Consider the following 15,590-nt stretch of genomic DNA (forward strand, 5'->3'; position numbering starts at 1 on the left):
GGTAGAATGTATAAATTGGGATAGTAGTAAGGATCCTACCAGGGATTATTTATGTATGATGTTGGTAGAATGTATACATTGGGATGGCAGTAAGGATCCTACCAGGGATTATTTATGTATGATGTTGGTAGAATGTATACATTGGGATAGTAGTAAGGTTCCTACCAGGGATTATGTACGTATGATGTTGGTAGAATGTATACATTGGGATGGCAGTAAGGATCCTACCAGGGATTATTTATGTATGATGTTGGTAGAATGTATACATTGGGAAAGTAGTAAGGATCCTACCAGGGATTATGTATGTATGATGTTGGTAGAATGTATACATTGGGATGGCAGTAAGGATCCTACCAGGGATTATTTATGTATGATGTTGGTAGAATGTATACATTGGGATAGTAGTAAGGATCCTACCAGGGATTATTCATGTATGATGTTGGTAGAATGTATACATTGGGATAGTAGTAAGGATCCTACCAGGGATTATTTATGTATGATGTTGGTAGAATGTATACATTGGGATAGTAGTAAGGATCCTACCAGGGATTATTTATGTATGATGTTGGTAGAATGTATACATTGGGATAGTAGTAAGGATCCTACCAGGGATTATTTATGTATGATGTTGGTAGAATGTATACATTGGGATAGTAGTAAGGATCCTACCAGGGATTATTTATGTATGATGTTGGTAGAATGTATACATTGGGATAGTAGTAAGGATCCTACCAGGGATTATTTATGTATGATGTTGGTAGAATGTATACATTGGGATAGTAGTAAGGATCCTACCAGGGATTATTTATGTATGATGTTGGTAGAATGTATACATTTGGATAGTAGTAAGGATCCTACCAGGGATTATTTATGTATGATGTTGGTAGAATGTATACATTGGGATAGTAGTAAGGATCCTACCAGGGATTATTTATGTATGATGTTGGTAGAATGTACACATTGGGATAGTAGTAAGGATCCTACCAGGGATTATTTATGTATGATGTTGGTAGAATGTATACATTGGGATGGTAGTAAGGATCCTACCAGGGATTATTTATGTATGATGTTGGTAGAATGTATACATTGGGATAGTAGTAAGGATCCTACCAGGGATTATTTATGTATGATGTTGGTAGAATGTATACATTTGGATAGTAGTAAGGATCCTACCAGGGATTATTTATGTATGATGTTGGTAGAATGTATACATTTGGATAGTAGTAAGGATCCTACCAGGGATTATTTATGTATGATGTTGGTAGAATATATACATTGGGATAGTAGTAAGGATCCTACCAGGGATTATTTATGTATGATGTTGGTAGAATGTATACATTGGGATAGTAGTAAGGATCCTACCAGGGATTATTTATGTATGATGTTAGTATAATGTATACATTGGGATAGTAGTAAGGATCCTACCAGGGATTATTTATGTATGATGTTGGTAGAATGTATACATTTGGATAGTAGTAAGGATCCTACCAGGGATTATTTATGTATGATGTTGGTAGAATGTATACATTGGGATAGTAGTAAGGATCCTACCAGGGATTATTTATGTATGATGTTAGTATAATGTATACATTGGGATAGTAGTAAGGATCCTACCAGGGATTATTTATGTATGATGTTGGTAGAATGTATACATTTGGATAGTAGTAAGGATCCTACCAGGGATTATTTATGTATGATGTTGGTAGAATATATACATTGGGATAGTAGTAAGGATCCTACCAGGGATTATTTATGTATGATGTTGGTAGAATGTATACATTGGGATGGCAGTAAGGATCCTACCAGGGATTATTTATGTATGATGTTAGTATAATGTATACATTGGGATAGTAGTAAGGATCCTACCAGGGATTATTTATGTATGATGTTGGTAGAATGTATAAATTGGGATAGTAGTAAGAGGCCGGTGGGTAAATGACTAAGATTCAAGCCTCCCGTCAGTTAGGGAGATTTGTTTCTTTATTGTGTGCTTAGTTGTACCTGTACCTTCCTGTAGTTGGCCATTTGGAAGGATTATGTATGGAGAAAGGTCTAAGATCACTCCTAATGTGTTCTCCAACTCATAAAACATTTTAGACAAAGCCTCAGTGCCGTTATTCTCACAAGGGAGGTATTGAAAGGGAGTGTCAAATTTGACCCCTACCTTTTTGAGAATTTTTTTATTTTTTGTTAAACAAAATCTCTTTCTCTGAGCAATTTCTCTTAGCAATTGTATAAAATCATTTAATTTCCATTTTGTTTGGCATACAATATAGCTCAGTATTTGAATTATTTATTTTATACAGCCATTTTTACTCATCTTTATCAAGGGAGTCAATAATTTGGGACCCCATTTTATGGTTCAAAGTTAGAGATATGTTGAAACTGGATCAATCATAATGATTCAACATTTTACAGTATGCCATGGCCTTTACTGGCCAAAGGTTAAACTACTGTTATGTTAATGCTATAGTATGGTGTTGTGCCACTAGACTTTGACCAGATATTATTGCATCGAAAGATCAACTGTACCTAGAACATAGATACAGAGCCACTTGTCATCAGGAAGGTGCTCTCTCAGCAGAACGGAAAATATCTCAATGACTTGACATGTTCTGGTTGTGAATACAGGCTACAAGGTAAGACTCTTCCAAGGGATTATTGTGAAGTGTGTAGGGAAATTAAATATATGGTGTTATTATAGTGTAGAGAATGACAGTAAAACACTCAGATCTAACAGTCCATTTCACCTGGGACAGGTACGTGTCAGTTCAATCATACAAAATGGCGCTAACTGGGCGTAGGCAAGTCAAATTCAAAAACATATTGTTCATATCTCGTATTATATGATTCGTATATCGTGGTTATTTTACAATTTGTAAAAATGTTAATGTATCGTAGTTCTAAATCATCTTTCAGAATATCAGAACTTTTGTTGTTTTCTAAATTACAATGAGCTCCTACTTCCTGTGTAATTTGGTATGAAACCTGAACATACTTTTCTTAACATTGATATTATGAATTAAATTCAATAATATCATAATCATATCAGACCTGTTGAACAAAGCAACACACTAGAATGAGTGGAATTATTACAAGAGAAAGTGAGACATTATTATTATTATTAATATTATATTATTATGTTGTTATTATTATTATTATTATTATTATTGTTATTGTTATTGTTATTGTTATTGTTATTGTTATTATTATTATATTATTATTATTATTATTAGTTCCACTACATGGAGAAAAGGTTACAAATATCAGTCATGACTACGTGTTGATGTGATTGCATTAAATCAACTGACTGTTTGGACGTGTCTGTTAGTAAATGTTTTATTTCTAAGAGATAATGAATAAAATAGAACAATTGACCTTCAATAATTAGTTGTCACTGTGTTAACCACAACCAACATGTTGGATCTCTGTTTAGGGGTCAGTGAACAAAAATGAGTCTCTCTGGGGAGAGAGAGGAGGGGGGCCCTGCCTCTAAAATGACTCTTTCTAGGGAACATGACACCAAAGCTAAGAGGTGAGATGACAATGTTTTTAAGAATTTATAAGGAGTTTATTTCTAAAACGTTATATCCACAATTGTTTCACGTTTGTTATTTTACATCAGAAATGATTGCTTATGGGTACCTTCATGTGCGTGTAAAATATTGTTCTTCTAAGATTTTAATTAATAGATTTTTGCGTATTTATTTTTATTTTTGCCAAACGCTATATAGCTGGAATGAAATGTTTGTATCCTGTATATTTGACTGTGTTATGTGGATGTCTCACCAGCACACACACACAAACACACACACACACACACACACACACACACAAACACACACACACACACACACACACACACAAACACACACACACACACACACACACACACACAGACACACACACACACACACAGACACACACGTACCCACATCTTTACCATCATACACACACACATCTATAGAAGTTTTGCATGACACAATCATTTATCCTACTCTTAGTTATTGTCTAATATGATGTCATGCAGAACCTTATTGTTTTTACTAATTCTGATCGTTGTTACAAGCGGAATTTTGACAATACTACCGTCAAATCAACACACTCTTCACTCCTGTTTTAAACAACAAGGGTTCTATCACCTGCTTAATATATGGAACCACTAAAAGTTCTATATAGAAACCTTTTATAGGGTTCTTTAATCAGAACTCTAGAGGTTCTTCTTCACTGAACCAAAATGGTTCCATATAGAACCCTGCATGGTGCCATTTATGAATTATGGCTACTACTATTAAATAGGAATATTTTTTGCTACGATTATAATTTATAGGACAATAGGAACGGTTGAAAAATCCCAATATTCATTAAAAATGATCCTTAGAAATAGCAGTGCTGGGGGTTTGGAAAGCAATAGTCAGTCAATCAACAATAGAACAATACTCTTATGAAAAATATTGATCTTTAACTTACAGTCTGTGGATACTATGCGACTAGAAAGGTTAAAAATGCATGTAAGAAATCACAGCGCAGCTGAAAAAAATATGGCAGGTGGAAATCAAAAGAGGATGTTCTACGGAGATAGGTGGGCGGGGCTGAGAGTAGCAGAGGGGTGGGATTAAAAAAGATCATGATCGGTAATAGTCAATACTGTAAACACTATAGATGTCTGAGTACTATCTATCCAAAATGTAATGTGTATAATTAATTATTATTATTATATGTATAAAAAAGTAATTACTGTGTATGAAAGTATTGTATGGGGGGTAGAATTTATCTTCGTTATATTCAAACACACTGGTGGCCAGGGAGGCATCTCTTTGTTTGAACGATGGCCCAACTCTGGCTGACTTCTTTACAATACAATACATTACAATAAAGTACAACTTTGTCCATTAGTTCCAGCAAACAACAAAAATGTATTTTCTGCTCCGTTCATAACCCCCCCAAACAGCAGACCTCACACATACAGTTGAGACCAGCAAAGGTTCAAGCTGCAGTGCAGCGCCCCTGGATGGAGAGCATGTTGTGGGGTTAAGGGCCTTGCTCAAGGGCCCAACGAAAGGTGATTGTTTTGAGGACGTGGACCCAGCAGCCCTCCAGGGGTCAGATCAATTCCGTCTGTTCTTTCCAGCGCCTGGCCCGGGATTCAAACAGGACACTTTTCGGCCACAGGTCCAACGCCTGCCACAGCTCCAACTCATTTGCCGCTGGGCGACAACCTGAGTTAATATTCAGAAATAAGCATGGGTTAATCTGCCAAAATGAAGACAAAATGTTATGCAGACATCATTATTATGATAACATACATTCAGTTGTCATCAGCAGCAGCCACAAGAGAGAGAGCCTCTGATAGTTCTGGGTAACTGCCAGACTGAGCAAAACATAGATAGTGTGTTAAAAGACATGTAATGATTAACTAGGCTATTGAATCACCAACATTTATTATACATAATTATTATACAGAAATCATTGTCAAAAGCTGAAGAGAAACTGTTGCATATAGGTCTATATTATTTATGGATTGATCATATAGAAATATAGAAACATTATTTTAACTACTCCAAAGCAATTACATGTGGCGCAGGAACCACTGACTCACTGCATTATTATATAGTATTATCAAGACACCTGCTGTTAACTCTTAACTGGTTAGGACAGCTCATGAGGTGTCCTAAATATCTACCGACTAGGTGGGACTAGAGGCTTCATGCATAGCTTTAATTTATACCCATAAGTGTAAAATGTCTTTCTTCTCAGCACTTATACGACCAATGTTCTACTCTGAGACACTTTGTTATTAAAACACTTTGAATGTTTGTTTTACATATAAAAATAATTAAATGAATATTACTAATGTAAGCCAGTATAAAGACTGGGTTATGTATGCACTCACTAACTGTAAGTCGCTCTGGATAAGAGCGTCTGCTAAGTGATTAAAATGTAAATGTATTGTCTTGCTCTGCTCATGTCCGCGTTCTGGAACTGTCCGCGTCCACGCCCAGAACTGCCCGCGTCCACGGACGGTTTGGCGCCAAGCATATTGTCCAGTTACGCGCTGAGTGGACTGAGGTGATGTTGGGGAACAACGACAGAGTTCGTTACAGTGTTGAGACGCCGAAGTTTATTGTTCAATTAGCTTTTTTGCGTAATGGTCAGTGACAGTATGAGTGTAGCCAGATCCTTTTCACTCGCTATTCTTGTTTCATCTTGTGGTTCACCGGATTCGTCATCATCCTCGAGGGACAGACGAACGACCTGCTAGCTAGCCAAGCTAGTCGGTACAGCTAGCTAAGCTAGCTACTCTTTACCAGCAGCATCCTAGTTATCCTAGCTACCACTACATCATCACCGGCTGCCTGCTTTTCTTGTGGACCGATGGAGCTCCCGGGTTGTTTCTTCCACCTGTTAAATACTTCTCCCTCTCTCGTTGACGGATGCTGGCTACCTACCATCCCTCTGTCCAGTTCTCCTCTCTTCACTAGATGGACGGTAACTTTAGTGTTTAACCCCTCTGTGTCCAAGGACTGAACTTTTGAATATTATTTTCGGGGCGCCTCAAGTGACATTTTTTACAACGTTTATTTCTGATAAAATTAGTTAATTGCATCCGCCATGGAGCCCAGTTTCATAATATTACCTTCTGTCCCTGGTTATGATGTAATTGCGAAAAAACAGGCCTTATTTTAGGGTATTTTTCACCCTACCAGCTCCTATTAGTTCTATTGAGCTCCGTGACACCGACTCGCCTTCAGAACGTTCTATTCCCAGCCCATTGTTCTGCGTCACAATGCCAGCTTCACTGTTGTTATCAATGAGACCTGCCTGCGTTAACCCTGTAGGTTTACCTCAGGTAACTGATCATTAACAAGGTTACGGCTACTTGGTGAGCGTTAACCCTGTAGGTTTACCTCAGGTAACTTATTATTACCAAGGTTACAGCTACTTGGTGAGCGTTAACCCTGTAGGTTTACCTCAGGTAACTTATTTTTAACAAGGTTACAGCTACTTGGTGAGCGTTAACCCTGTATGTTTACCTCAGGTAACTTATTATTACCAAGGTCACAGCTACTTGGTGAGCGTTAACCCTGTAGGTTTACCTCAGGTAATTTATTATTAACAAGGTTACAGCTACTTGGTGAGCGTTAACCCTGTATGTTTACCTCAGGTAACTTATTATTACCAAGGTCACAGCTACTTGGTGAGCGTTAACCCTGTAGGTTTACCTCAGGTAATTTATTATTAACAAGGTTACAGCTACTTGGTGAGCGTTAACCCTGTAGGTTTACCTCAGGTAACTTATTATTACCAAGGTTACAGCTACTTGGTGAGCGTTAACCCTGTAGGTTTACCTCAGGTAACTTATTATTACCAAGGTTACAGCTACTTGGTGAGCGTTAACCCTGTAGGTTTACCTCAGGTAACTTATTATTACCAAGGTTACAGCTACTTGGTGAGCGTTAACCCTGTATGTTTACCTCAGGTAACTTATTATTACCAAGGTCACAGCTACTTGGTGAGCGTTAACCCTGTAGGTTTACCTCAGGTAATTTATTATTAACAAGGTTACAGCTACTTGGTGAGCGTTAACCCTGTAGGTTTACCTCAGGTAACTTATTATTACCAAGGTTACAGCTACTTGGTGAGCGTTAACCCTGTAGGTTTACCTCAGGTAACTTATTATTACCAAGGTTACAGCTACTTGGTGAGCGTTAACCCTGTAGGTTTACCTCAGGTAACTTATTATTACCAAGGTTACAGCTACTTGGTGAGCGTTAACCCTGTATGTTTACCTCAGGTAACTTATTATTACCAAGGTTACAGCTACTTGGTGAGCGTTAACCCTGTAGGTTTACCTCAGGTAACTTATTATTACCAAGGTTACAGCTACTTGGTGAGCGTTAACCCTGTAGGTTTACCTCAGGTAACTTATTATTAACAAGGTCACGGCTACTTGGTGAGCGTTGACCCTGTAGGTTTACCTCAGGTAACTTATTTTTAACAAGGTTACAGCTACTTGGTGAGCGTTAACCCTGTAGGTTTACCTCAGGTAACTTATTATTACCAAGGTTACAGCTACTTGGTGAGCATTAACCCTGTAGGTTTACCTCAGGTAACTTATTATTACCAAGGTTACAGCTACTTGGTGAGCGTTAACCCTGTAGGTTTACCTCAGGTAACTTATTATTACCAAGGTTACAGCTACTTGGTGAGCGTTAACCCTGTAGGTTTACCTCAGGTAACTTATTATTAACAAGGTCACGGCTACTTGGTGAGCGTTGACCCTGTAGGTTTACCTCAGGTAACTTATTTTTAACAAGGTTACAGCTACTTGGTGAGCGTTAACCCTGTAGGTTTACCTCAGGTAACTTATTATTACCAAGGTTACAGCTACTTGGTGAGCGTTAACCCTGTAGGTTTACCTCAGGTAACTTATTATTACCAAGGTTACAGCTACTTGGTGAGCGTTAACCCTGTAGGTTTACCTCAGGTAACTTATTTTTAACAAGGTTACAGCTACTTGGTGAGCGTTAACCCTGTATGTTTACCTCAGGTAACTTATTATTACCAAGGTCACAGCTACTTGGTGAGCGTTAACCCTGTAGGTTTACCTCAGGTAATTTATTATTAACAAGGTTACAGCTACTTGGTGAGCGTTAACCCTGTAGGTTTACCTCAGGTAACTTATTATTACCAAGGTTACAGCTACTTGGTGAGCGTTAACCCTGTAGGTTTACCTCAGGTAACTTATTATTACCAAGGTTACAGCTACTTGGTGAGCGTTAACCCTGTAGGTTTACCTCAGGTAACTTATTATTACCAACGTTACAGCTACTTGGTGAGCGTTAACCCTGTATGTTTACCTCAGGTAACTTATTATTACCAAGGTTACAGCTACTTGGTGAGCGTTAACCCTGTAGGTTTACCTCAGGTAATTTATTATTAACAAGGTTACAGCTACTTGGTGAGCGTTAACCCTGTAGGTTTACCTCAGGTAACTTATTATTACCAAGGTTACAGCTACTTGGTGAGCGTTAACCCTGTAGGTTTACCTCAGGTAACTTATTATTACCAAGGTTACAGCTACTTGGTGAGCGTTAACCCTGTAGGTTTACCTCAGGTAACTTATTATTACCAAGGTTACAGCTACTTGGTGAGCGTTAACCCTGTATGTTTACCTCAGGTAACTTATTATTACCAAGGTTACAGCTACTTGGTGAGCGTTAACCCTGTAGGTTTACCTCAGGTAACTTATTATTACCAAGGTTACAGCTACTTGGTGAGCGTTAACCCTGTAGGTTTACCTCAGGTAACTTATTATTAACAAGGTCACGGCTACTTGGTGAGCGTTGACCCTGTAGGTTTACCTCAGGTAACTTATTTTTAACAAGGTTACAGCTACTTGGTGAGCGTTAACCCTGTAGGTTTACCTCAGGTAACTTATTATTACCAAGGTTACAGCTACTTGGTGAGCATTAACCCTGTAGGTTTACCTCAGGTAACTTATTATTACCAAGGTTACAGCTACTTGGTGAGCGTTAACCCTGTAGGTTTACCTCAGGTAACTTATTATTACCAAGGTTACAGCTACTTGGTGAGCGTTAACCCTGTAGGTTTACCTCAGGTAACTTATTATTAACAAGGTCACGGCTACTTGGTGAGCGTTGACCCTGTAGGTTTACCTCAGGTAACTTATTTTTAACAAGGTTACAGCTACTTGGTGAGCGTTAACCCTGTAGGTTTACCTCAGGTAACTTATTATTACCAAGGTTACAGCTACTTGGTGAGCGTTAACCCTGTAGGTTTACCTCAGGTAACTTATTATTACCAAGGTTACAGCTACTTGGTGAGCGTTAACCCTGTAGGTTTACCTCAGGTAACTTATTTTTAACAAGGTTACAGCTACTTGGTGAGCGTTAACCCTGTATGTTTACCTCAGGTAACTTATTATTACCAAGGTCACAGCTACTTGGTGAGCGTTAACCCTGTAGGTTTACCTCAGGTAATTTATTATTAACAAGGTTACAGCTACTTGGTGAGCGTTAACCCTGTAGGTTTACCTCAGGTAACTTATTATTACCAAGGTTACAGCTACTTGGTGAGCGTTAACCCTGTAGGTTTACCTCAGGTAACTTATTATTACCAAGGTTACAGCTACTTGGTGAGCGTTAACCCTGTAGGTTTACCTCAGGTAACTTATTATTACCAACGTTACAGCTACTTGGTGAGCGTTAACCCTGTATGTTTACCTCAGGTAACTTATTATTACCAAGGTTACAGCTACTTGGTGAGCGTTAACCCTGTAGGTTTACCTCAGGTAACTTATTATTACCAAGGTTACAGCTACTTGGTGAGCGTTAACCCTGTAGGTTTACCTCAGGTAACTTATTATTAACAAGGTCACGGCTACTTGGTGAGCGTTGACCCTGTAGGTTTACCTCAGGTAACTTATTATTAACAAGGTTACAGCTACTTGGTGAGCGTTAACCCTGTAGGTTTACCTCAGGTAACTTATTATTAACAAGGTTACGGCTACTTGGTGAGCGTTAACCCTGTAGGTTTACCTCAGGTAACTTATTATTAACAAGGTTACAGCTACTTGGTGAGCGTTAACCCTGTAGGTTTACCTCAGGTAGCTTATTATTACCAAGGTTACGGCTACTTGGTGAGCGTTAACCCTGTAGGTTTACCTCAGGTAAATTATTATTACCAAGGTTACAGCTACTTGGTGAGCGTTAACCCTGTAGGTTTACCTCAGGTAACTTATTATTACCAAGGTTACAGCTACTTGGTGAGCATTAACCCTGTAGGTTTACCTCAGGTAACTTATTATTACCAAGGTTACAGCTACTTGGTGAGCGTTAACCCTGTAGGTTTACCTCAGGTAACTTATTATTACCAAGGTTACAGCTACTTGGTGAGCGTTAACCCTGTAGGTTTACCTCAGGTAACTTATTATTAACAAGGTCACGGCTACTTGGTGAGCGTTGACCCTGTAGGTTTACCTCAGGTAACTTATTTTTAACAAGGTTACAGCTACTTGGTGAGCGTTAACCCTGTAGGTTTACCTCAGGTAACTTATTATTACCAAGGTTACAGCTACTTGGTGAGCGTTAACCCTGTAGGTTTACCTCAGGTAACTTATTATTAACAAGGTTACAGCTACTTGGTGAGCGCGCACACTGTTCACCTGAGAACATGTTGTGGTCACCTATAGTGAGGTGAGACACAGTTTTAGAGGTGATGGCTGGCGGATAGCCATCAAACATTAAACATTTTCTGGTCATGGTTAACCATATTTGTTTTAAGAAAAAAGTGTACAATCTAAACAAAACGCATGTCCCTGTCCTCTTTTTCAAGATGTGGCAGATTTAAACAGCCAGAATACATTTTTTAATTAAGAAAATAACCTTTTCTTTGAGGACTTGTTGTTTCTAAAAGGCTGCTGTGTAATTTGATAATTTGATATGCATCGAAGTCTTCGTTCGTAGGCATCAATTTGAGCGAATGCTGCGCAGGTTCACTGAGTTACAAACCAAATGGGTATAATGGGGTGATTGTTGTTGCCTCCCCTGTACATTTCTGAAAATGGATTTATAGCGTTTTGGAATGAAACTCATATTATGTTTCCCCATCTGAGCTCAGAGTAGATGAGAGATGTAATGTTTGTCTCTGTTGTGTTGAAGCCCAATCAAGCAGGAGAGACCAGCCTCCCCTGTACCCAGCTGTGTGTCCATGAAGAGTGACTGGTCTATGGCTCAACCTATACAGTTTAGAGAGGGAGACTTTTCTAATGAACAAAGGTAAGAAGAACTCATGGGTCATGGTCAGTGAGTTAAACAACACTGTCTCTAGTCATTTCTCCTCTCCCATTTTACCATTTATTTTTGTTGTTTTCATAATCCATAGGCTAAACCTTTTTTCCATTTTCATAGTCCTGAAACAATATTAAACAAACACAACATTCCCTGTGTGTGTGTGTGTGTGTGTGTGTGTGTGTGTGAGTGTGTGTGAGTGTGTGTGTGTGTGTGTGTGTGTGTGTGTGTGTGTGTGTGTGTGCACTCCCTGGATGAGGAGATGTAATCTCTATCCTGATTGCCTAGTCATTTTACCCCTACCTACATTTCCTAAATTACCTCAACTACCTTATTGTTATTTTTATTATGTTACTATTTCCTTTTTTATTTAGATAATTTTTGTTACTTTTTAACTCTGCATTGTTGGGAAAGGGCTCGTAAGTAAGCATTTCACGGTAAAGTGTACCACTGTTGTATTCAGCGCATGTGAGAAATACAATTTGATTTCATTTGAAGCTCATGCGCAGAAATACATCATTGGGTCTAATGGTCGTCTTGTGCTGAACTGCACATGTGCAGGCCGTCAAATCAAAAGCACTCCTTCCATATAAGGTTGTTTATGACTAACATGAAAATGTGTCAGTTTGTTAAACTACTTAAGACAGAACATTTTCAAAATTAACAACTAAGGAAGTCATTTTTATCTCTCATTGCTGGGTGGAGATTATAAGAGTACATGGCCATTAAGTTCAGATCGTTCTTCAAGATGTTCAAATGTTCATAGATGACCAGCAGGGTCAAATAATAATCACTGTGGTTATAGAGGGTGCAACACGTCAGCACCTCAGGAGTAAATGTCAGTTGGCTTTTCATAGCCGAGCATTCAGAGGTCGAGACAGCAGGTGTGGTAGAGAGAGAGAGAGAGGGTCGAAACAGCAGGTTCGGGACAAGGTCGCACGTTCGGTGAACAGGTCAGAGTTCCAGATCCGCAGGCAGACCAGTAGAAACTGGATCAGCAGCATGACAAGGTATCACGTCCGGTGGAGCATGTATCGATACTGATAGGATCGAAAGAAAGGGAGCGCTGCTCTCGGATCAGTTTTCTCCATTCAAATCTTTCCTTAACATTATAATTATTTCACAATACTGACCACGGATCAGCTTCTAGAAAGATATTACTACCTACGGCTACAAAAATTGAGGTAGTTTATTCTAATGCTTACACAATAAAAATGTACTAAATCACAGATTCGGCACATCATTGGGCACATGTTAGGCTACACATCATTTTATTTAATTTTTTTATTTCACCTTTATTTAACCAGGTAAGCCAGTTGAGAACAAGTTCTCATTTACAACTGCGACCTGGCCAAGATAAAGCAAAGCAGTGCGATAAAAACAACACAGAGTTACATATGGGGTAAAAAAACAAAGTCAAAAATACAACAGAAAATATATATACAGTGTGTGCAAATGTAGCAAGTTATGGAGGTAAGGCAATAAATAGGCTATAGTGCAAAATAATTACAATAGTATTAACACTGGAATGCTAGATGTGCAAGAGATTATGTGCAAATAGAGATACTGGGGTGCAAAAGAGCAAAATAAATAACAATATAGGGATGAGGTAGTTGGGTGGGCTAATTTCAGATGGGCTGTGTACAGGTGCAGTGATCGGTAAGGTGCTCTGACAACTGATGCTTAAAGTTAGTGAGGGAGATAAGAGTCTCCAGCTTCAGAGATTTGTGCAATTCGTTCCAGTCATTGGCAGCAGAGAACTGGAAGGAATGGCGGCCAAAGGAGGTGTTGGCTTTGGGAATGACCAGTGAGATATACCTGCTGGAGCGCAGACTACGGGTGGGTGCTGCTATGGTGACCAATGAGCTAAGATAAGGCGGGGATTTGCCTAGCAGTGATTTATTGATGGCCTGGAGCTAGTGGGTTTGACGACGAACATGTAGTGAGGACCAGCCAACAAGAGCGTACAGGTCACAGTGGTGGGTAGTGTATGGGGCTTTGGAGACAAAACGGATGGCACTGTGATAGACTACATCCAATTTGATGAGTAGAGTGTTGGAGGCTATTTTGTAAATGACATCGCCAAAGTCAAGGATCGGTAGGATAGTCAGTTTTACGAGGGCATGTTTGGCAGCATGAGTGAAGGAGGCTTTGTTGTGAAATAGGAAGCCGATTCTAGATTTAACTTTGGATTGGAGATTCTTTATGTGAGTCTGGAAGGAGAGTTTACAGTCTAACCAGACACCTAGGTATTTGTAGTTGTCCACATACTCTAGGTCAGACCCGTCGAGAGTGGTGATTCTAGTCGGGTGGGCGGGTGCCAGCAGCGTTCGATTGAAAAGCATGCATTTAGTTTTACTAGTGTTTAAGAGCAGTTGGAGGCTACTGAAGGAGTGTTGTATGGCATTGAAGCTCGTTTGGAGGTTTGTTAACACAGTGTCCAATGAACGGCCAGATGTATACAAAATGGTGTCGTCTGCGTAGAGGTGGATCTGAGAGTCACCAGCAGCAAGAGCGACATCATTGATATACACAGAGAAAAGTGTCGGCCCAAGAATTGAACCCTGTGGCACCCCCATAGAGACTGCCATAGGTCCAGACAACAGGCCCTCCGATTTGACACACTGAACTCTATCTGAGAAGTAGTTGGTGAACCAGGCGAGGCAGTCATTTGAGAAACCAAGGCTATTTAGTCTGCCAATAAGAATGCGGTGGTTGACAGAGTCGAAAGCCTTGGCCAGGTCGATGAAGACGGCTGCACAGTACTGTCTATTATCAATCGCGGTTATAATATCGTTTAGGACCTTGAGCGTGGCTGAAGTGCACCCATGACCAGCTCGGAAACCGGATTGCATAGCGGAGAAGGTACGGTGGTATTCGAAATGGTCGGTGATCTGTTTGTTAACTTGGCTTTCAAATACTTTCGAAAGGCAGGGCAGGATGGATATAGGTCTGTAGCAGTTTGGATCTAGAGTGTCACCCCCTTTGAAGAGGGGGATGACCGCGGCAGCTTTCCAATCTCTGGGGATCTCAGACGTTATGAAAGAGAGGTTGAACAGACTAGTAATAGGGGTTGCGACAATTTTGGCGGCTAGTTTTAGAAAGAAAGGGTCCAGATTGTCTAGCCCAGCTGATTTGTAGGGGTCCAGATTTTGCAGCTCTTTCAAAACGTCAGCTGTCTGAATTTGTGTGAAGGAGAAGTGGGGGGGGCATGGGCAAGTTGCAGCAGAGGGTGCAGAGTTGGTGGCCGGGGTAGTGGTAGCCAGATGGAAAGCATGGCCAGCTGTAGCAAAATGCTTGTTGAAATTCTCGATTATTGTAGATTTATCGGTGGTGATAGTGTTTCCTAGCCTCAGGGCAGTGGGCAACTGGGAGGAAGTGCTCTTATTCTCCATGGAATTTACAGTGTCCCAAAACTTTTTGGAGTTAGTGCTACAGGATGCAAATTTCTGTTTGAAAAAGTTAGCCTTTGCTTTCCTGACTGCTTGTGTATATTGGTTCCTAACTTCCCTGAAAAGTTGCATATCGCGGGGGCTATTTGATGCTAATACAGTACGCCACAGGATGTTTTTGTGCTGGTCAAGGGCAGTCAAGTCTGAGGAGAACCAGGGGCTATATCGGTTCTTAGTTCTGTATTTTTTGAATGGGGCATGTTTATTTAAGATTGAGAGGAAATTACTTTTAAGGAACAACCAGGCATCCTCTACTGACGGAATGAGATCTATATCCATCCAGGATACCTGGGCCAGGTCAATTAGGAAGGCTTTCTCACTAAAG

At 39.7% G+C, this 15,590-nt stretch overlaps 1 long non-coding RNA gene across 1 annotated transcript; it reads left to right on the forward strand.

The window, feature by feature from the left end:
- Window positions 1-2,523: 2,523 nt before the first annotated feature.
- LOC311117806 lies at window positions 2,524-11,775 on the forward strand. Its single transcript, XR_014611722.1, has 3 exons — window positions 2,524-2,639; window positions 3,437-3,535; window positions 11,685-11,775. It is a non-coding gene; the product is annotated as an uncharacterized lncRNA (long non-coding RNA).
- Window positions 11,776-15,590: the final 3,815 nt, after the last annotated feature.

This window comes from Coregonus lavaretus, assembly GCF_964263955.1.
Source record: "Coregonus lavaretus genome assembly, contig: HAP1_SCAFFOLD_8740, whole genome shotgun sequence".
NCBI lineage: Eukaryota > Metazoa > Chordata > Actinopteri > Salmoniformes > Salmonidae > Coregonus > Coregonus lavaretus.